This window comes from Dromiciops gliroides, chromosome 2 (genome assembly GCF_019393635.1).
Source record: "Dromiciops gliroides isolate mDroGli1 chromosome 2, mDroGli1.pri, whole genome shotgun sequence".
NCBI lineage: Eukaryota > Metazoa > Chordata > Mammalia > Microbiotheria > Microbiotheriidae > Dromiciops > Dromiciops gliroides.
In genome coordinates, this window is record NC_057862.1 from 34,045,884 (window position 1) to 34,065,364 (window position 19,481).

General features: G+C 47.8%; 1 protein-coding gene across 4 annotated transcripts in view; it reads left to right on the forward strand.

Moving 5' to 3' along the window:
- LINGO1 (leucine rich repeat and Ig domain containing 1) overlaps positions 1 to 19,481 on the forward strand; it is a 497,222-nt gene that overhangs the window by 380,812 nt on the left and 96,929 nt on the right. The window lies entirely within an intron of this gene.

The following is a 19,481-nucleotide window of genomic DNA, read 5'->3' on the forward strand; positions in this document are numbered from 1 at the left end:
AAGTAAGTGTCTGAGGCTGGATTTGAACTCAGGTCTTCCTATATCCACTATGCCACTTAGATGCCTGTTAAAGGAGATTACAGCAAGGACTGACCTATACACACACTTCCTCATCTCTCTCAAAAGCCATTATGAAAACATTCTATGGATGTAGCACAGCAGGTGTGCCCACCCCTGGCATACATTGGGCACTTGTGGATTGATTTTTTAAAAAATGCATGTTGAATGCCTTCATACACATTCAATGCCATTCCTAGGGTGAGGAACCCAGAGCTTTGACCCAGGGTGCCAACACGGTCGGCTGAGCCTTCCCCCACAGCAGTCAGAATTCTCTTCACAATCTTCTGCTAGTCTGGGCCTGATAGTGTGGTCCTGCTTCCTCTGCCAGTCCCACCAGGGTCCTGTTGGGAAACTATGCTGGTTGGATTAAGTAATCCGGCAGATGAGCTCTCTCTCGGCTCCACCACACTCCAATGTTGTACCAGGACCAAGGGTTAGAGAAATCACATTCTCCAATCTACTCCTAGAGTCACAGCTGCCCAGCTCCCTTTCACTAAGAAGTCCTTCAGGGTGTCATCACAGTGTGACAATGAAGGAATCCAAGCTAGAACAGATGATGGGCAGGCGTTGGCTCTGTTGTTCAAGGCCCCGCCTCGCTAAGTTCCAGGAGGCAGATGGACAGCAGGGGCTCGGATAGTTCGGCCATCTCCACTCTTTCAAAGAGTGGGAGCAGTGGAATCAATGTTGGTGAAGGGATCTGTCCCACAGATGAAATTCTAGTTTCTTACGGGGAGCTGCGGAGCTTTGTAGGCCTCCAACATCATCTCCCTCTTTCACGACCTCCGCCAGAGAATGGAGATTTGTTTTGGCCCTGGAAAGGCTCATACTGATGTGAGATTCACCCTCCAGGGTGCTCTGAAAGCGACTCAGTCTGTTCTTACAAACCCCGGGGCGACTTTCACCAACCAGAAAACACAGTGGGTCTGGGAGCATCCCACCCATATTGCTATTTAATCACTGCTAAGCTGACCTCACCTTCTCTGCCCCAACCACCAAGTGACACCAAGGGGAAAGTCCCCTTGACCTCCTAATTCAGAAGAACTCAACTTAATAATTCAGGGCCCCCGTGGGTCCACAAAAGACAACCCCCTTCCTTACACCTCTTCTCTGGAAGCCTTATGAGGTGGGGCAGCTTCGAAGGAGGACATTGAATGGAATTCTGTTGTAGGAGAGGGGAAAGAGAGGACACGTATACCGACAGTACACCATACAAAAACACGTTCGTACAAAATAGACAAGCACAGATAGATTATTTGCAAGCACTTTTGCTGGGTGATCGGGATTGGCTTCAAGCAGGCCTTGAGCCCAGCCTCCAAGGGAGTGGGGATGCTGAGAGTTCTCCTTACTTACTCGCTACTAAAAGCCCACTTAACTGGGGTAAGCCAGACAGCCGTTCTTCTGAACAGACTCTGAAAGCAAATCTCCTCTTCACCTTTCTTTTTGCCGTCTCTGATGAGGCTAATCTTTCTGGTATTCTCGAATCTCACTTGGCGTTCAGAATGCATTTTCTCATAGGGAACGGATCAAGGAGAGTCGACCAGGTCTGCTGCATTATGGGTTCCAATGTGCCTTGCCTATCATCTAGAATAATACATCTGCGACTTTCTGGGTCAGGAGTCCTTGGATAACGTGGTTTCTGTGTGCGTGTGCATGAGCTTGTGGAGGGGTGGGGGATACATTTCCAAGGCCAGAAAGAACAATTGACAAGCAAGCTTTTAGCAACATAAGTTTTCGGTTATAAGAGCAGACTCAGAACACTTTCCAAAGTTCTTTCCTCCTTGGAATCCAGTGAAGTAAATTGTGTATTATCATACCCATTTTGTAGATATGTCAAGTGAGACTCAGAGGTGAGAAAGAGCTTGTTACAAAGCTGCTACCTCCCCTCCACATCTCATCTCCCTCCTTTCTGCCCCACTTTGGCATTGTTGTGCAATGGAAGGATCACTTATTCTAAGTGATCTCCTCCGATGTTCCTTGCCCATGTGACTGTAAATCGCTTAACCACCTGAGGCCTCAGTTTCCCTATCGGTAAAATGAGGGAGCTGGCCTGAGGTCCAGCTCTAGGCCTATGGTCCTCCAGTCTAATTCTGCCTTCAATTTTCCGCTCATATCCTAGGGTGGGGAGGGGAGACTCTTTGTACTCCCTGCCTAAGTCCTGGGGCCTGGAGGAGGGCACCCCTGATGGAAAAAGCAAGGCCCTCATCACCCTGGGTCCCCCACTCCCCCTGTCTTTTTGCCAGCTGACTTTCAAGGTCAGGGGAAGCCGGTAATTGATCTACCACCATTTCCATTATAAATCTCCCAGCCGTAGCGGGCATCATCCCCGCTGGTTCCTGACAGCTAGATCCATCGAGCCTGCTCTCCGTAACAGGCTGAGATGAGGACGGAAGAGGGCAGGCAGCAGCTTTCATTTCTCACCACCCCCATCGGGGCTGAACAGCGAGGAAGAGGGATGCTGCTGGCTGGCTCTGCGCCAGCCTCTGCCGGAGCCGATGCCCGCTCTCCTCCCCCATCTGCCTCCCCTTGTTCCCCTTCGGGATCGTCTGTGTGGCGGCCGGGTGTTGTGGACTCACCTGCTGAAGGCTGCAGTTGTGGTGGGGAGGTCACAGGCCTTGGATGACCTGGGTGCCCTGAACAAGGCCGGGCCGGGGGAGAAGATGGCCGCCGTGAGGCCTGGAAGTGGGGCTGATGTCAGAGGTTGGGAATTGAGCCAGGACAGAGATGCAGATCAAGGGTGGACAGAGACTGAGGAAATGAGGTGGGGCCTGGACCAGACAGGTCTAAGACCAGGGCCAATGTGCAGGCAGGGAATGGACAGGATTGATGAGTCAGGGGGCCTGTCATCCAGAGGCCCAGGGTTGAGGGCACAGGAAGATAATAGAACCAGGTGGACGGGTCAGGGGTTGCTGTCCACACGTCCAAGCTGAGTGGAGGCAGACAAGGAGACAATCTGCATCGGAATCGGCAGAGTTCACATAGAAATGGGCAGGAGAAAAGGAATTTGGGCAGGAATACAGGGAACAAGATCTCAGCAGCTGGAAGAGGTGGGGGGCAGGGTGGAGTATGACTAGCACAGCTGTGTTACAAATAGCGCTGCCCGGGCAAGAGCCCTAGTGATCTACAGTGTCAGAATTCCAAGACAAAGGGGAGAGGATGGCAGAGGTGGAGAGAGCTTAGCGCACAGAACACATCTAGAGCAGAATGTCAGGGCTGGGCGGCACCTTAGAACAGAATGTCAGAGCTGGGAGGGACCTTAGAACACAGAATGTCAGAGCTGGGAGGGACCTTAGAACAGAGAATGTTAGAGCTGGGAAGGGCCTTAGAACAATGGTGTCAAACATAGAAAACCACAAATGAACAATATCTCTGTTGTATCTTTAATCTGTTTTGTTAAATGCTTCTCAGTGACATTTAATCTGTCTCAGGCCACATTGGGGAGTTTTTGGCCCTCCGACCATAGACTAGAGAATATAAAAGGTTGAAGCTCAGAGCTGGGAGGTCTTCATTTCCTTCTTCAGAGAGGGTTGGACCAAATGATCTCCTGCGCCCCTTCCAGCTCTGACATCTGGTGAGCACCCAAGTTATGCCAGGGAGATTCGGTGCAGAGGAGGAGTGCCCACAGCTTCACTGGGAGGCCTCAGGAGGCCCGGAGGGCTGGCCAGGGAAGGCATGGAGGAGGGGAGGCCCGATAGACCTTGAACAAGGAAGAATTTGAGCATATGGAGAGGGGGGAGGGGAGTACAACTGAGGCTGGAGGAAAGAGGTGATAATAACTGTTCCATCCAGCTCAAGGTGGGGGCGGGCGCGTGCGTATGTGAGAAAATGAAATCACAATGTATGGAAAGCTCATTGTTTATCACAAGGTGCTACCCAAACAAGGACTGCCATTTTAAAATTATCTCTATTGTTGTTGTTATTAAATTGCCCCTGTACCTCCCCTTCCCCCTCCCCCAACTTTCAGGCTCTGTGGACCTTCCAAGGTAACAATAACCAGACCAACTCACCGTCCCTCTAATGGGACAGGAATCTCAGCCTGTGTGTCCTGCCCGCCAGGCATTGACTCTCAGGGTAGTACGAACAACCTGGGCAGGATGGGGTGGGGGCAGCCTACAGAGGTCACCTGCTTCACTGAGGCCTTGGGCCAATCGCACAGGGCAGCTTCCAGCAGAACCTCTCAGAGGGAGCTGGTCTGAGTGCTTCTGTCATAGGCCACAGGGTTACAGCTGATTTGGCATCAGAAGCCCTGGGTTTAAATTTTGGCTTGGCCAGCTCATTGTATGACCTTAAACAAGTCTCTTACTCCCTCTAGAACCCGTCTTTAAAAGGAGGGTTTGATCAAATGGTCTCTGCTGTCCCTTCTGGCTCTAAATCGATGCCCGTGTCCCTACTCCTTGCCTGGGGCAATGTGGAAAGAGCATCCACTTTGGTGTTAGCAGCCCTGGTTCCCTGGCCTGCCTCTGCCCTTGACTTGCTGCCTGACCTTGGACAAATTTCTTAGCCTCTCTATGCCTCAGTCTTCTAATCAGTGGAATGAAAAGTTCCCATCTTGTGGCCCTCATAGATATTCCTGGGGGTTTTGTGTGCGTATTCATGTTCTGAAATGTGTGAGGAAGTGTTAGTACCATTATCTGACAGGAGACACTCTCAGCACAGGGGCAAGAAAGAGGAGAGGAAGGCCGGCAGGAACAGTCCCTAAAGACCCCTAAAGCTCATCTAATCCAAACTTCTCATTTTATAGATGAGGAAACTGAGTCACAGGACTGTAGCACTACCCTTCCAGGAGGAGAAGTGACCATTATTGGGAAAGTTTACACTCACGGGGTTACAGCATCGTTGGGTGTATGCTTAGTTGAGCTTTGGGGGCTGGAACAGTCTGATCACAGGTGCAGTCAGGATGGGAGAATCGCTGGATTCTTATGTTTTAGATATTTGGGTTCTGTGGGAGTTGAGGAAGGAAGAGATATGCCCTGAGAGAAGATTTTAATTGATATTTTATTGGTTTTGATTAATTTTTAAATTGCTTTTATTTTATTTAATTGCTATTTTATTATTTTTATTTAATTGTTATTTATAGTTTTGATTATTTATTATTTTGTGATTTATAATATTTATAAGTTTGGATTATTTTTTTTCTAGACCTGAGATTTCATTTGTATAAGAAACCCCCAGTGAAGAAATTCCCTCCACCACCTATAGAGACCGGCACCTGTTGTGAAATGTCTAATCTTGTGGAGTGGCCTGGGGCACAAAGAAATGTTATGGCTTGTCCCGGGTCAGAGGAGGGCCTCGAACCCAGATCTTCTTGGCTGTGAGGCCGTCTTTCTGTCCATTACATCCTACAGTTGCTTGCTAGTTGTTATCATCTTCAATCAATCACTCAACATTTATTGAGCTCCAGTGACAGGCACTATCCTAAATCCTGGGGATACAAAAAGAGACAAAACACAGCCGCTGCCCTCAAGAAGCTCACAACATGCCAACAAATATCTACAAAGTGAGCTATATGCAGGATAAAGAGGAAATAATCACTAGAGAGAATGTGCTGGAATTAAGGGGGGATGGCGAAGGCTTCCTGTAGAGAGTCGGGGTTTTACTTGGGACTTAAAGGAAGCCAGGGAGGTCGCATTCCAGGCATGGGGGCTGGCCAGGGAGAATGTCCAGAGAGATGGACCAGCTAGGAGGTCAGGGTCACTGACTCCAAGGGTACATGGCAGGGAGCGAGGTGGAAGAAGACTGGCAATGTCGGAAGGGGCAAGGCTATGAAGGGCATTGAATGCCAACCGCGCCATCGTCCCCCTCATCATCACGAGTTGATGTAGCGTTAGAGATCTGACAAGTGTTTTGCAAACTTCATCTTATTTGATTCTCACAAGCAGGTAGGTGCTATTATTGTCTTCGTTTTGCAGATGGGGAGGCTGGGGCTTGGAGAGCCTTTTTCCCATGCTCCCCTGACTAGTAGGCATCAGCGACGGGATCCAAGCCTCGCTCTTTCCTGACACGGAGTCCAGCACACTGCTTTCCACTCCTCTGCCTCTGGTATCCTTCACGTCACACTGTGTAGGCAGACACCTACTCCACCTAAGAGTAGGTCTTGGCAGCCCCGAATAGAAACCCATGCCCTCTGTGGGTGGTGTGGAATATTCTGGGATAGGATGGGGGTAAAGGGAAATGGGAGCTGATGCAGAAAGCCTGGAGGCTGGGGCCAGCCTGGAGGGAGGAGGAGAGAGGGTCTCCCCTCTGCCAGCAACCCAGTGAATGGCAGGGGCGCTCTGCGCCAGGCCTGGCTCCCTTTTTGCCCACCCCCAGGGAACAGATGGTCTGGGCTCCTTGGCAGAGGGAGAAGCGAGATTGGCATTTCTGTGTATGTGTTTTGTGTTGTGGTTTTTTTTTACAGAATCTGACACATTTTTGTCACGTCCTGGTACATCAGAACATTAAAGGGGGCGGGAGTGTGAAGAGTGTTTTAACTGGGAACTTCGTAACTGTTCCATCTTCCCCCAGTCCTTCCTCCTGGGCCCCTCCCCACCATCTTCCCCTCGAAGACTCCTGAAGCTCAGTCCTCCTGCTTCCCATATGTTGCCTTCCCCCCTTCCCCTGGAGGGTCTCTGGCGGGTGGAAGAGACTAGCTTGGGAAGGCGAGGAGTTTCTGAGTAGAACAAAGGTTGTGATGAAGAAAGAAAGAGAAGAGCTGGAGAAAAGGGGGAGAAGGGAGCCCCATTTGGGAGCCTAGATTCAGAGCTGAGACTAGATATCATTCACTCTCTCACATTACAGAGGAAGAAAGTGTGACCTCGGTGGGGGTGTGGGGGGACAGCAATTTCTTGAGGGAAGCAACAGTAGGGAGTGACAGAGCCAGAATTCAAACTCAGTTCCTCTGACATCAAGCCCATCACGTTCCCATGGTATCATGATGAGGAAATGAGATGGGGGAGAGAAGGATTGAAGAGGTGAGGGTAACAGAGAAGTCTTAAGGGAAAAGGGAGAGGAGAAAAAGAGGCAAAAGTAGGGAAGGTTGGGGGGAGAGGGGGGAAGGGGCCTGGGGAGGAGAGGAAAAGTCCCACCCTTAAGGAGAGACATGAACAAGCATGAATGTGTCCAGAGGAGGGTGATCAGGGCAGAGGCCAGTCATAAAAGGATGGGTTGAATTAATCTATTATTCAATCAACACAAAATGTTATTAAGTACTTAGTAAGCACCTACTGTGTTCCAGGAACTACTCCACATGGGAAATTTAAAGATGAAAGCGAATCAGCCCCTGACTTCAGGGCGCTAACTAACATTGTACTGCATGGGAAAAGGCCACATATACATAAATTAGTATAAACAAAATAGATACAAGATAAATGAGGTGGGGTGGACTAGCAACTGGGGGTGGGGGGATGAGGGAATGTTTCATGTCGAAGGAAGCACTTGAGCAGTTTTGAGAGAAACAAGATACTCTAAAAGGAGGGAGTGGGGGGGGGATTTCAAGCAGGAAGGACCTATGAGGGCAGATGGGTGGAGGTCATGTGTGAGGACCCCAGGAAGTCTGGCCATGGAAGTATCTGTGGGGGCTTTGTCTGGAGAAGAGAAAGTGGAAGTTAGGGTGGGCAGAGAGTGTGGTGCCAGGGTGCCCAGGCTGTCCTGGGTAGACTTGTTCTGCGTGGCCCCAGAGGGCAGAACCCAGAGGGCCAGTGCATCAGAGCTCCACATGGGTAGATTTCTGATGGCTAGAAGGGCGAGCATTCTAAGAATTAGATTTTTCCAAAGAAAAGTGAGTTGCCTTAGGAGGTAGTAGGTTCTGGGTCACTGGAGGTGTTAAAGAAAAATCTGAATAAACATTTGGAGGGCATCTAGGTGGCACAGAGAATAAATCACCAGCCCTGGAATCAGGAGGATCTGAGTTCAAATCCATCCTCAGACACTTGACACTTACTAGCTGTGTGACCCTGGGCATGTCACTTAACCCTTATTGCCCTGCCCCCCCGAAAATTTTTTGGAAGGAAGGGGAAGAGGTGGGGGGAAGGAGAGGAGAAAAGAGAAAGGGAGAAGGAGAGAGAGATGGGGAGGGAGAGAAAGGAGAGGAAAAGAAAGTGGAGGGGGAGAGAGAAAAGAGGAGGGGAAAAGAGAAAGGGGAGGGAAGGGGAGAAAGAGAAAGGAGCAGGAGAGAGAGAAGGAGGAAGAAGAAATAGAAGAGGAGGGAGAGAGAAAAGGGAAAGGGATGTGGGAGAGAAAAGGGGAGGGAAAGGGAGAAAGAAAAGAGAAAGGGAAGGGAGAGAGAGAATGGAGAAGAAGAGAGATGTGGGAAAGAGACATAGAGAAAGAGACAAAGGCATATACTGAGAGAGCAAGAGAGTGAGAGATAAAGACATACGGAGAAAGAGAGAGAGAGAGAGAGAGAGAGAGAGAGAGAGAGAGAGAGAGAGAGAGAGAGAGAGAGAGAGAGAAAGAGTTAGAAATAGAAATCTCAGCAGATTCTCAGCTCAGGGAATCATTGTGTTGTCTGGGGTCAGGGAAGGGAGGTACCTCCTTTAATGCGTCCATGTTGTAATTAGGAGAAAGGAAAAATGGGAGTGTGGAGGTTCTGTGGGGCTCAAGACTTGACCTCAGGACCACCACAAGCTTGTCATTGAGAGGACTCAATAACCTGCCTCCCCTTTAAGACGTTCTGCCGGGTCCTTGTGCATTCCTTCAGCCCCACCCTTCAGCAGTGATTATCTGGTCACCCCACAGCCAGATTTAATTCACACCTCAACCTGCTGGTAGCAGCAAGCATGATGTAGAGGAAAGTTCACTGAATTTGGGATCATAAAACATGACTAAGCCCTGTGCTTGCTCCTCATCTTATGTGTGCCACCTCCCCTCTCTGGGCCTCAGTTTTCCTCATCTGCAGTTTGGGGTCTGTGTGTGAGGGCGTGGTTGGGGGAAGTGTATGAAGTCGGTGATATCTCAGATCCCTCCCTCCTCTTTTGAGGATGATTCCTCAGAAATAGAAGTCCCTAAGTCCTTCCCCACCTCCCCTACCTCCTGAGACCTGATTGGGCTGCTCCATCCCCACCTCCATAGGCCTGCCCTCACCTGGAGATCCCACGGTGGCAGCAGCAGGGACACAGAGCTCAACATAGCTAGTGCCAGCTGCACATCATTTAGCTGCCCTGGGACCAGCTCTCTCCGGGCAGGTACAGGGAGTTTAGTTCCAGCTGGGCAGCTCCGGAATTGCCAGCTAGCATGTAAAATAAACAATTTACACTGTGAACAGGAGCTCTGATGGGCATTCGCCAGGGTGGATAAGGTGAGGAGAAAGGTGTGAGAGGAGAGGGCTTCCTGTGTCAGTGTCCTCATCCATCCTGGGGGACTGGGGGCTGGAAAAGATGAGATCCTCATCTCGTCTCTAGCTCCAAGTCTAGGATGCCCAGGTCCCTGTGTGGGTGCATGGGGGAGGTTCAAGGACACTTCAAGGTGGATGGCATTCTCTCCCCTCTGCAATTTCGGCATTGTGTACCCAGAATGGGATTGGGTAGGGGAGCAAGGGAAGAGGGGCCAAGTGGAAAGAACAGTGAGGTCTCCACCACTGCTTTTGTTGCAGAGGCAGGGAAGTATGAGCATGGAACCCTCCATACTGTGTTGGGAGCTGGAAAGGTCCTCAGGGCCTTTCTCATTTTACAAATGAGTAAACTGAGGTCTAGGAAGGTTATGCGATTTGTCCAAAGTATGAGGGGCAGAGATGAGATTTGACCCCAAATCCTCTGACATTGGTCTTTGTCATTTCCACTCTACCAACATGGTTGGTATGTTGCTTACTTTTGCTAAACTAGTTTTTTTTTTCCTGTCTTAAAAACCCCTCCATTATGAGAAATGGTTCTTTGGGAAGGTGGGAGGGATATATTTGAAAGTACAGATGACACAAAAATAAAAGAGACCCATTTAAAATGTTTATAACCAAAAGACACGTGATGGATGGAGGGGAGACCGGATTAAAGAGTACCCTACTTCACTCCCACCCCTGGGCAGCGTGGAAAAGGTCTTGGAGACCACCTACTTATAAGCCTTTTATTTGATGTATGGGGAAACCAAGGCCCAGAGAGAGGAGGTGCCTGCCCAAGACCCTTGGGGAATTGTGGTGTGACGGAGAGACCGCCACCTCCAGAGTCAATGGACCTGGGTCAGAATCCCACCTCCGATGCTCATGGTCTGTGTAACCTGGGACAAATCAGCTGACTCCCCAGGGCTTTGGCTTCCTCCACTATAAAGTGGCTGAACTAAATGACCTCCCTTCCAGGTCTCAACCCAGGCTCCTGGGCACACTCTGAGAACCAGGACTTTGAGTGAGAGCTTTGCCACATTTGCTCTCTCCGTTTTCCCCTCTGTAAATAGAATGGTGGGGCTGGATGGTCTGCAGAGCCATGTAAGTCATGGCTTGCCAGGTTACAATCAGTCTTAGTATTATCGTATGGGTGGCAGTCACAGCCACTGTGATTCTGGGAGAGGAGAAGAACTGGGATCAGGGCGCTGTCCAGGATGCCAACAGCTACCCCCGGCTCCCAAGCCCAGAGGACCCCATGGCTCCTGGCTGAATCAGTGGAAAGCAAAAATGCACCATCTGGGCCCCCAGAGACTGGGAGGAGGAGGAGCTGAGGTTGCCATGAGAACTCTTTCTTTCTGTGGCATTTCCTGATTTGGGGAGATTTAAACAGCCAAGGAAATGTAGGCTTCTGAATTCCATTTCCCCCGTAATTTTTTTTTGGAAGGGGAAGAAGGGAGGGGGGAAGGGAGGTGGAGGCAAGAAAGCAAAAAAAAAAAAAGCAAGAAGGAAGAAAATTGGCTTCTTCAGACTGGCCCCACATCCTCCATACTACTTCCGGGGTCCCTTCTCTGTTCCAGCCCCTGTTCGGGTGGCTGTGGGAGGAGCATGGGAAGGAAGAGATGTGGCCCCTGCCCTCCCTTGGAAAGCTCTTGGTCTGGCTGGGGAGATGAACCCACAATCATGAAATAGTTAGAGAGCCACATGAGAGGACTGTCATTAAATGGAGTGAGCACCGGCATGAGTAACACAGACTCTATGAGGTGTGACTATAAAGCATGGAGACAGAATTTGTGTGTGTTGCTTAGGGAATCCAGCCCATTACTTTGTAGTCACACCTCGTCAAGAGTTCAGAGAAGAAAGAGATCGGAGAGGATGAGAGGATTTGGAAGTGAAAGGGAGAGATCATCTCATCCATGCCTTTCATGCTGGTGAAACTAGATGGGAAGGAAAGGACTTGTCCAAGGTCACCTGGGTGCTAAGGAGCTATTAGATGAGGAACAGGTACTTGATATGGGACCTCCAGTCCAGGGCAGCATCGTGAAGGTGGGAAGGGGAAGGCAAAGCCAGGAGATAGAGCACAGAGGGAAAGACTGTTGTGTTCTTGCCCCTTCTTAGATGTCTGAACCAGATGGAATCTTAGAGATCATTGAGTCCAAGGCTGGAGCCCAGAGAGATGAATGACTTTCTCAAGGTCACACAGTATGGAACAGGAGATGCCATTCAAACCTTCCTCCTCCCACTCCAAATCCCATCTTCACAGCATGCTGGCCCCTCTGGGACAAAATAGTACCATGCAGTTCTGGGTTAAAGAGTACTGGACTGGAGGTAGGGGAACTGGGACCCCAAGACCTCAACTGGATTTGAGGATCTTCTAGCTTGAAATCCCAACATTGTGTGTGCAAAATTCCTATGCCCTGTTGAAGGGTGAATGGGGCAGGGAGTGTCATCCAGTGTGGTTAAAATGGAGCAGATAAACCATACCATTGGACCCCAGACAGATGGCTGGCTCTACGAGTCTCTGAGTTAGGGCAGGGAGGCCTTGATGTTTGGGAGATGGCCTGGTGATTTCTCCTGGCACCCACCACCCTCTGCCTCACTCTCTCCCATGCCAGGAAGCAGGCTGTTTCAGGCAGAGCACAGATAGGCTCATCTCCCAGGCCACCCTCCGGGCTAGCTCCACGGACTCAGATGCCAATTCCCAGAGCCCATCTCTTCCCCAGAAGCCAGTCCCCAGGCCCCCTTTCAGAATTCCTTCCCATATCTTGTCTGCCCGCTTCTCTCCTGACTACAGTGAGGCCAGAAGACTTCTTTCCGGGGCTGCTCACTTCCAAATGCAAGGCAAGACAGGCCAAAAGCAAGTGGAAATGAGACTAGCCCAGGAGTCAAGAGTCCTGAGCTCTGGTCCCGGCTGCACCATTCACTCCTGTGACCTCAGATAGAACACTTAACTTCTGGGAAACTCAGTTTCCTTATGTATTAAGTGGAGATAATAACACCTGGCCGGCCTCCCTCAGAAGGACGGAGAGATAGCTCAAGGATATAAAATGCTTTGAGACACATAAAGAACTGTAGCAATGTCAAGGGTGATTATTATTATTATTTTTCCACTCAAAGGTAGTAGCCCATGATTCTCTTCCACCTCTGATCCCAGAGCACTTTATAGCCTGAAACACATAGCCTTGCATTTAATTCTGCTCATAACTTCACATGGCGCTGCTCTTTGGGGAAGGGAGTCCAGGCAACTGAGGGCTCCATCGAACTGCCACAGCCAGCCCCAGCTCTGGTTTTCTGGGTTTCCCACTGGGTGTCTTAACAACAGCCCCCCTCCCCAAATCCACGTTTGTGTTGAAAGCAATCTCATCTTGCTGCACTTGACTTGTGATGGCCAGGGAAGGGGAGGGGAGAGGAAGAGGAGGCTCTTACCCTTTTACTTTTTAGCATCTTTGAGCCTTGGTCTCTCTATCTGTAAAATTGACATAATAATTCCTGTACTGACCACCTCAAAGTGTTGTGAGACTCAAGGGAGATAATGTGCCTAAAGCACTTGGCAAACATTAAGGCATTGTGCAGATACCAGTTATTGCTGTCATTAGTACAACTATTATTATTAATTCTAGAAGTTGGAGAAACATTTCTTTCCTTTTAGTTATCGAATAATAGAGTCAAGGAATGTCAGGACTTGGGAGGGCTCATAGAACAGAGAATACAAGCACTGAAGTGGGGCTTAGAACAAAGGATGTCAAATGTGAAAAAGAGTATAGAAGCTAGAATGACAGAAATGGAGGAGATCTGAGAATCTAGAACATGGAATTTCAGAAGTAATGGGAACTTAAGAATGTAGACATATAATTTAGAGGCAGGTAGTGGGGCAGTGGACAGAGCATTGGATCTGGAGTCAAGAAAATCTGAGTTCAAATCTGGCCTCAGATACTTACAGGCTATGTGACCTCAGAAAATCACTACTTAACTTATGCCTACCTCAGTTTCCTCATCTGTAAAATGGGGATGATAATAATAGCACCTACATCCCAGAGTTGTTGCAAGGATGAACTGAGATCTTTGTAAAGTAATTAGTCAACCTCAAAAAGCTACATAAATGCTGACTACCACCACCACCACCACCACCCTCATCATCATTAAAGAGCTAGAAGAACTTGATAACACAGAAGCCGGTTGTTTGAGCTAGAGAGGATCTGAGAACATAGAATGTTGGCGTTAGAAAGGATCTTAGCCAACGGAATAGAGGACACAGAATATCAGAGCTAGGCAGGACTGTAGAACACAGAATCTCAGAACCGAAGAGACCTTAGAACATGGAACTTCTGAGCTGGGAGAAATCTCAGAAAGAAAAAACAGCAGCTGAGCTTGGAGGCCATGTTAAGGTCTTTTATTCAAAGGGGTCTGCCTACATTGTTTTCCATTTGCTCCTCAGGATGGGCCTGTGCAACAGTAACAGGCAGGCACTGACCATGGACCAGCCCTGCCAATCCCCCTTAAGCTAGCCTTACTATTGGTCCTTCTCCTTCCTCTGGTGGGGAGGGAAGGGGAGGGTGTGGCCCCACCTGCGCCCATGTGCAACCCGCCCACATTCCAGGCAAGCGATTTTGCAGGTTATTGTTATTATTCCTATTTGCAGATAGAGAAATGGACACTCTCTAGGACACTCTGGCCTGCCCAAGGTCACAGAGTTGATCCCAGGCTGAAGAAGCATAGAGACGCAGGGCTCCTGACTCCTGATCCAGTACTCTTTCAACTGCCCCTGGCCAGCACACTTTAGCTCCTAATGAGTCTGCTTTCTGGAGCTGACCTTTTAATTTCAGAGACACTGACTCTGCAGCCTTGCCCTGCCCTCTTGTGAAGGACAAAGCACAGTCATTCTCCCCCAGTTTCTGGCTCTTCCCTACGCCCTTCCCCCCCCCAGACAGATTGGGAACTCCCCCAGGGCAAAGCCCATATTCCCTCCTCTACCGGCTTCCAGCCCAGCAGAGCCTCAGATAGGACTGGGCACACTCCCAGAGAGACCGGCTGATGGATGAGGCTGGTCTCTGAGAATGGTGGAGCTCTGTATATCCCAGAGCTCGCTGTGCAGGTGTAGACAGCCCCCTTGTCGCCTGGTACTTCTGAGGCTGGCTGAGCCAGTCAGCAGGATGCCAAGGGAGCAGAGCACTGAAATGGTTCATTTCTCCCAGTAAAAGAAAACAAGCATGTTGGAATATCATTCCATTCAACAATCACTCATACAACACAATAAATCAAAAAACATTTATTAAGTGCTCACTATGTGCCAAGTACTGTGTTGGGCACTGGAGGGGCAAGAGCAAAAAGTGCAATCCCTGCCTCAGGAGGATCACAATATAGCCACAACAAGAGGGACTATATATCTCTATCTATCTATCTATCTATCTATCTATCTATCTATCTATCTATCTATCTATCTATCTATCTATCTATCTATCCTATATCTATATATACACACACATATATACTTAAATACATATACATATATATACATAGAGAGAGAGAGAGAGCACTATATATGCTTCTACTGGGTGCCAGGTATAAACATCTTTAGGGAAACTGAGGAAAAACGATGCTGTCCCCATCCTTAGGGTATCTTCCATCTACCAGGGGCCATAGAGCTTGCTTAAGATCATAGAGGAAGGGGCAGCTAAGTGGCACAATGGATGAAGCACCAGCCCTGGATTCAGAAGGTCCTGAGTTCAAATATGGCCTCAGACACTTGACACTTAACTAGCTGTGTGGCCTTGGGCAAGTCACTTAACCCTCATTGCCCAGCAAAAAACAAAACCCAAAAACAAGATCATAGAAAAAGTCAGTGTCAAAGGTAGGATTTGAACCCAGGACCTCAGACTCCAGAGTCAGGACTCCTCCTACAGCTCCAGGCAACTTCCCACCATGTTGGTCATTTACAAAATGCTCTTCTTTAAATGACTCTTTGAGATAGGTGGGATAAGAATTCTTATACCCAGGTTATGAGAGGTGTGATTTGCCTGGGAACATAATCCATGGCAGAAGCAAGATTCAGACTCACACCTTGTACTTCCAAATTAAATATTGTCTCCACTGTGCCAAGGCCTCAGACCCTCAGAACTCATGATTCACCAAAACTTAGTGTACTAGAAAAGTAAAAAATGGGTACAGATATTAAGAATTTCTTGGTTATAGTAAGGGTTTCACAAGAGGGAGAGAACAGGAAAGGCTGGGGTGGTGAGGTAAGGCACTGCTAGCTATGTGATCCTTAGCAAGTAACTCAGTTTCCAATCTGTAGTTTGGATATAATAATAACAGATATTTTAACACTCATTTTTTTTATTTGAATTCCAAATTCTCTTCTTCCTTCCCACCCTTCCCTCGCCCATTGAGATAATAGTGGTGTTTGGTGGGGGTGATATTTTTTGGAGCAGAGCTGTGATTTCATTAACATTGGCTACTCTTGGTGAGAAAACTACCAAAGAAAGTCAGCATCTGGTCTACAACTTCTAACATTAGAGAGCGGATTGCAACACCATGGGGCAATGTGGTATATTAGATAGAGATCTGGCTTGGGAAGGGGAGAAAGTCAGGTTCAAGGCCTGCCTTTTGCATAGTCTGTTTGTGTAACTAGAGGCTGTTATGAGCTTCTTAGAGTCCGAAGACCTGAGTTCAAATCCTGGCTCCTATACTTCCTAACTGTATATCCTTCCGTCCTTTCCCTTTCCTGAGCCTCGTCTATAAAACAAGAGCAATAATACTTGGTTCACGGTGAAGGGGCACTTTGAAACCTTAAAGGGCTAGAGAATTGGGGGCACTGTGGTAATTATTCCTGTTCCTGGAGGAGTTGGGCTTTGATTTGAGCTGTGCTTTGATGGATGGAGACGATGTGGCCATCCTTGAGACAGAGGACGGGGTGGACAATTGAGGCAAAGAGGCAGCCAGAACACAGGCTGCGAGTCAGGAATGAGCCTGGCTTGTTTGGGAGGTTCTGTGTGACAGACAGCACACCAGTGATATATTAACATTTGGAAATGCTATCTCAATGTCCTCACAGCACACTCTCCATGTGGTACCTACTGCCAAGAAGGGATATACTGCGGGGCAGGGGGGCAGCTCATCTGGGGGTGCTGCACAGATGTAGGCAGAGGTTTCTTGACTATGGGGATGCTCTCAGTGTCTGTAGCTGTTCAAATCAGAGATCTCATGAAGGACCCTGACCCCCACTCCACAGTTCTACCAAATGGGTCCATAATATTCTCCATGTCACACTCTGCATTTCAGAGGGGGGCAAGGACCTTCATCACAGCACACCCCAGCTCAGTACAATCTCATCGGTAAGTGGAGTTAGCGTTCCAGCATAAATTGGAATTGCTGAGTCGCTGATAGCTTCCCCAGGGTCTGGCTTCTTGCTGTGATGCTTTCAATTGGCGTTTGAGATGTATTCAAATATCGGCCTCACTGGATTATCAGCATGGAGCTCCCTCAGGGTCAGTGACTTATTCTTGTGGCTGGTTCAGCCACTTTAAGGCTGAGCTCCTCTCAAGTGAAAACCAAGGATGAGAATGTCAGAATGAATTGATACACCAAGCCCTAGACTGGGAGTTAGTAAAACTGGGTTGCAGTCCTGTTTCTGCCACTGACTTGCTGTATAAATTTGATCAGGTTACTTCTCCTCTCTGGGCCTCAGTGGCTTTACCGGCAAAATATAGGAGTTGCATGGTACGGTCCATAAGGTCCCTCCTAATTAGGGAAAAGTCTGTAATTCTATGAATGTTGTAAGTGCTGCCACAAATTCTACATAATATTTTAAAATGTCAAAGTTGCATGCTGAACAAGAACTGCTCATTTTGTCTGGTTTCTGAATTCTGTTTTTTTGGAGTGTGTGAAATTTTCTGTTACTTCATAGTTTTTAGCTTCCCAAACTAGCATGTTAATTAATTATTAATTGCTAACATATGCAACATAGTTCATGAAGGATTCTATTTAGGGTAAGTCTTAAAGAAAAAATACCTAAGTTCAATTTGGTACCTTCCTCATTAAACTTCAACCGTCTTCAATCATTACTCAGTCCAAATCTGATTTTCTTTATTCAGCTCTAAGGAGAAATTGTTACCACTTCTTACTCACTCTGTCCATGTATAAGCACTACTTTGGGTATCCAAAAAAAAAACCCAAAACCCAAGACTTTATAAATAGCTTCCCAGTCACTAGGAGTTAACATGCCCTTTCAGCCAGTTTCAGCTACGGTTCTTCAAGTCTTCAGGACAGATTCTCTCTAATATGCTGTGAACATAGCAAAAGGTCTAGCCTGCTAGAGAGGCCAAGCTGTTCCAAAAACCTGATTGTCAGCCTAAGGAGAGAAAAAATATGGGCATGCAGTGTGCATGCATCCAAAGTTCATGACTCCCCCATGACTGTCTTTTTCCAATCAGGAAAAGAACCCTTTCTTCACTTGACTGCTCTCCTGCCTAATTCCTTGCCTTTGAAGCCCACAGATGGCATAAAAGCAACTCTGTATTGAATTGCCAAAATTATCCTTTAACCACTCTAGCTGGCTTTCCAAGTCTGCTTCTTAAAGGAACCATGCCCTCATTCTCCCCTGGAACATTTAAACACACATTTAAATAGATCATAGATAAGCTTTCAAACAGATAGACAGTTGTTTCTCCACTGTGTGAGCCCAATGAAGGAGGACAATGTCAGTCTCCTTTTCTGATGCTTATTCCTTAGGTAGAGACTCTTTGCAGCTGCCCCAATCTCACAAGAAGACCAGTAAATGAATGTTCCCAGCACCACTTTCCAGCTCATAGTCTGTCCTTGAAGAAGATAATAATAATAGATAATAATAATAATAGCCAATATTTATATAGCACTTTAAAGCTTGCAACTTATAAACATTTTCTCCACTCATCTTCACACCAACCCTGTGAGGTGGGTACTAGGGTGAGTCACTGGATCTGGGTTTTCATTGGTAGAATAAAACTAGATTTGAATTGATAGATTTAAACATTGGTAAAGAGAGCTCTGTCCTCTGCCACCCAGAGTCCTAGCTGCCTAGAGAATTGAGGGGTTAAGTGACTTGCCCAGGGTCATATAGTCACCATATGCCAGAGGTAAGACTTGACCCAGGTCTTCCTGGCTTTGAGGGCAGCTTTCTATCCAATGTGTCATGATGCCCTTTATAGTTAGGTGTTGTTTTATTTATGGGGAAATCAAAGCTCAGAGAAATTAATTGACTTTCCTAGGGTCACATAGCTAATAGAGGCAAAGTGGCTCAGTGGACAGAGGACAGGGCCTAAAGTCAGGAATACCTGGCCTCAGACACTTACTAGCCACATGACCCTAAGCAAGTCACTTAACCTCCGTTTGCTTCAGTTTTCTCAAATGTAAAAGGGAATAACAAGAGTGCTTTACCTGGAAGGATTGTTGTGAGGATCCAATGAGGTGATACTTGTAAAGTTCCTGGAACATGGTAGATGTTACATAAAGGCTTCTCACCCACCTTACCCTTTCCCTTCTAAGAAGCATGATCTGAATCCAGATCTTCCCAGTGCCAAGTTCTGTACTCTGCCCACTAGGCAACTTTACCCCCCTAAGAAGCACATTTCAGGACAAGACTTCCTGACTTGATGTCACCCATAGAGAAGTATGTTCCAAATAGTCTCATCTCCCTTAATGACCTGTTATGCATGTTATTTTTACAGTTCCCAAAAGCAGTTCCTCAGCTATTGATATCTCTCAATGTGACTCTCCATTGCAGGGTTTCCTCTCCCAGGGAGGGGAACATTCTAAGCCTTAGCTCTACCCCCAGAAGAAAGGAAATTCCTTCCCTTGGGAAAAGGAGTTCAGGGGGTGGTCAACCCAGGATTAAGGCTGGGGAAGAAGAGGAGGGAATTTATAGACCTTAACCAGTCCTCCCATCACTCCTGAAATCACACCCTAAAGGGAGGATACACACATTGTGCAAATTCCCACAGACACAGGTATGTATCCACTCTCTTTCTGTCTGTCTCTCTGTCTCTCACACATGACACGTAATATAAATAAATGGGTATTGTCAAAATCTATCCCAAAATCAAAAGGTATTGTAATAACATTAGGTATTAATAATATCTGAAAATGATACATTTTGTAATGATAGTAA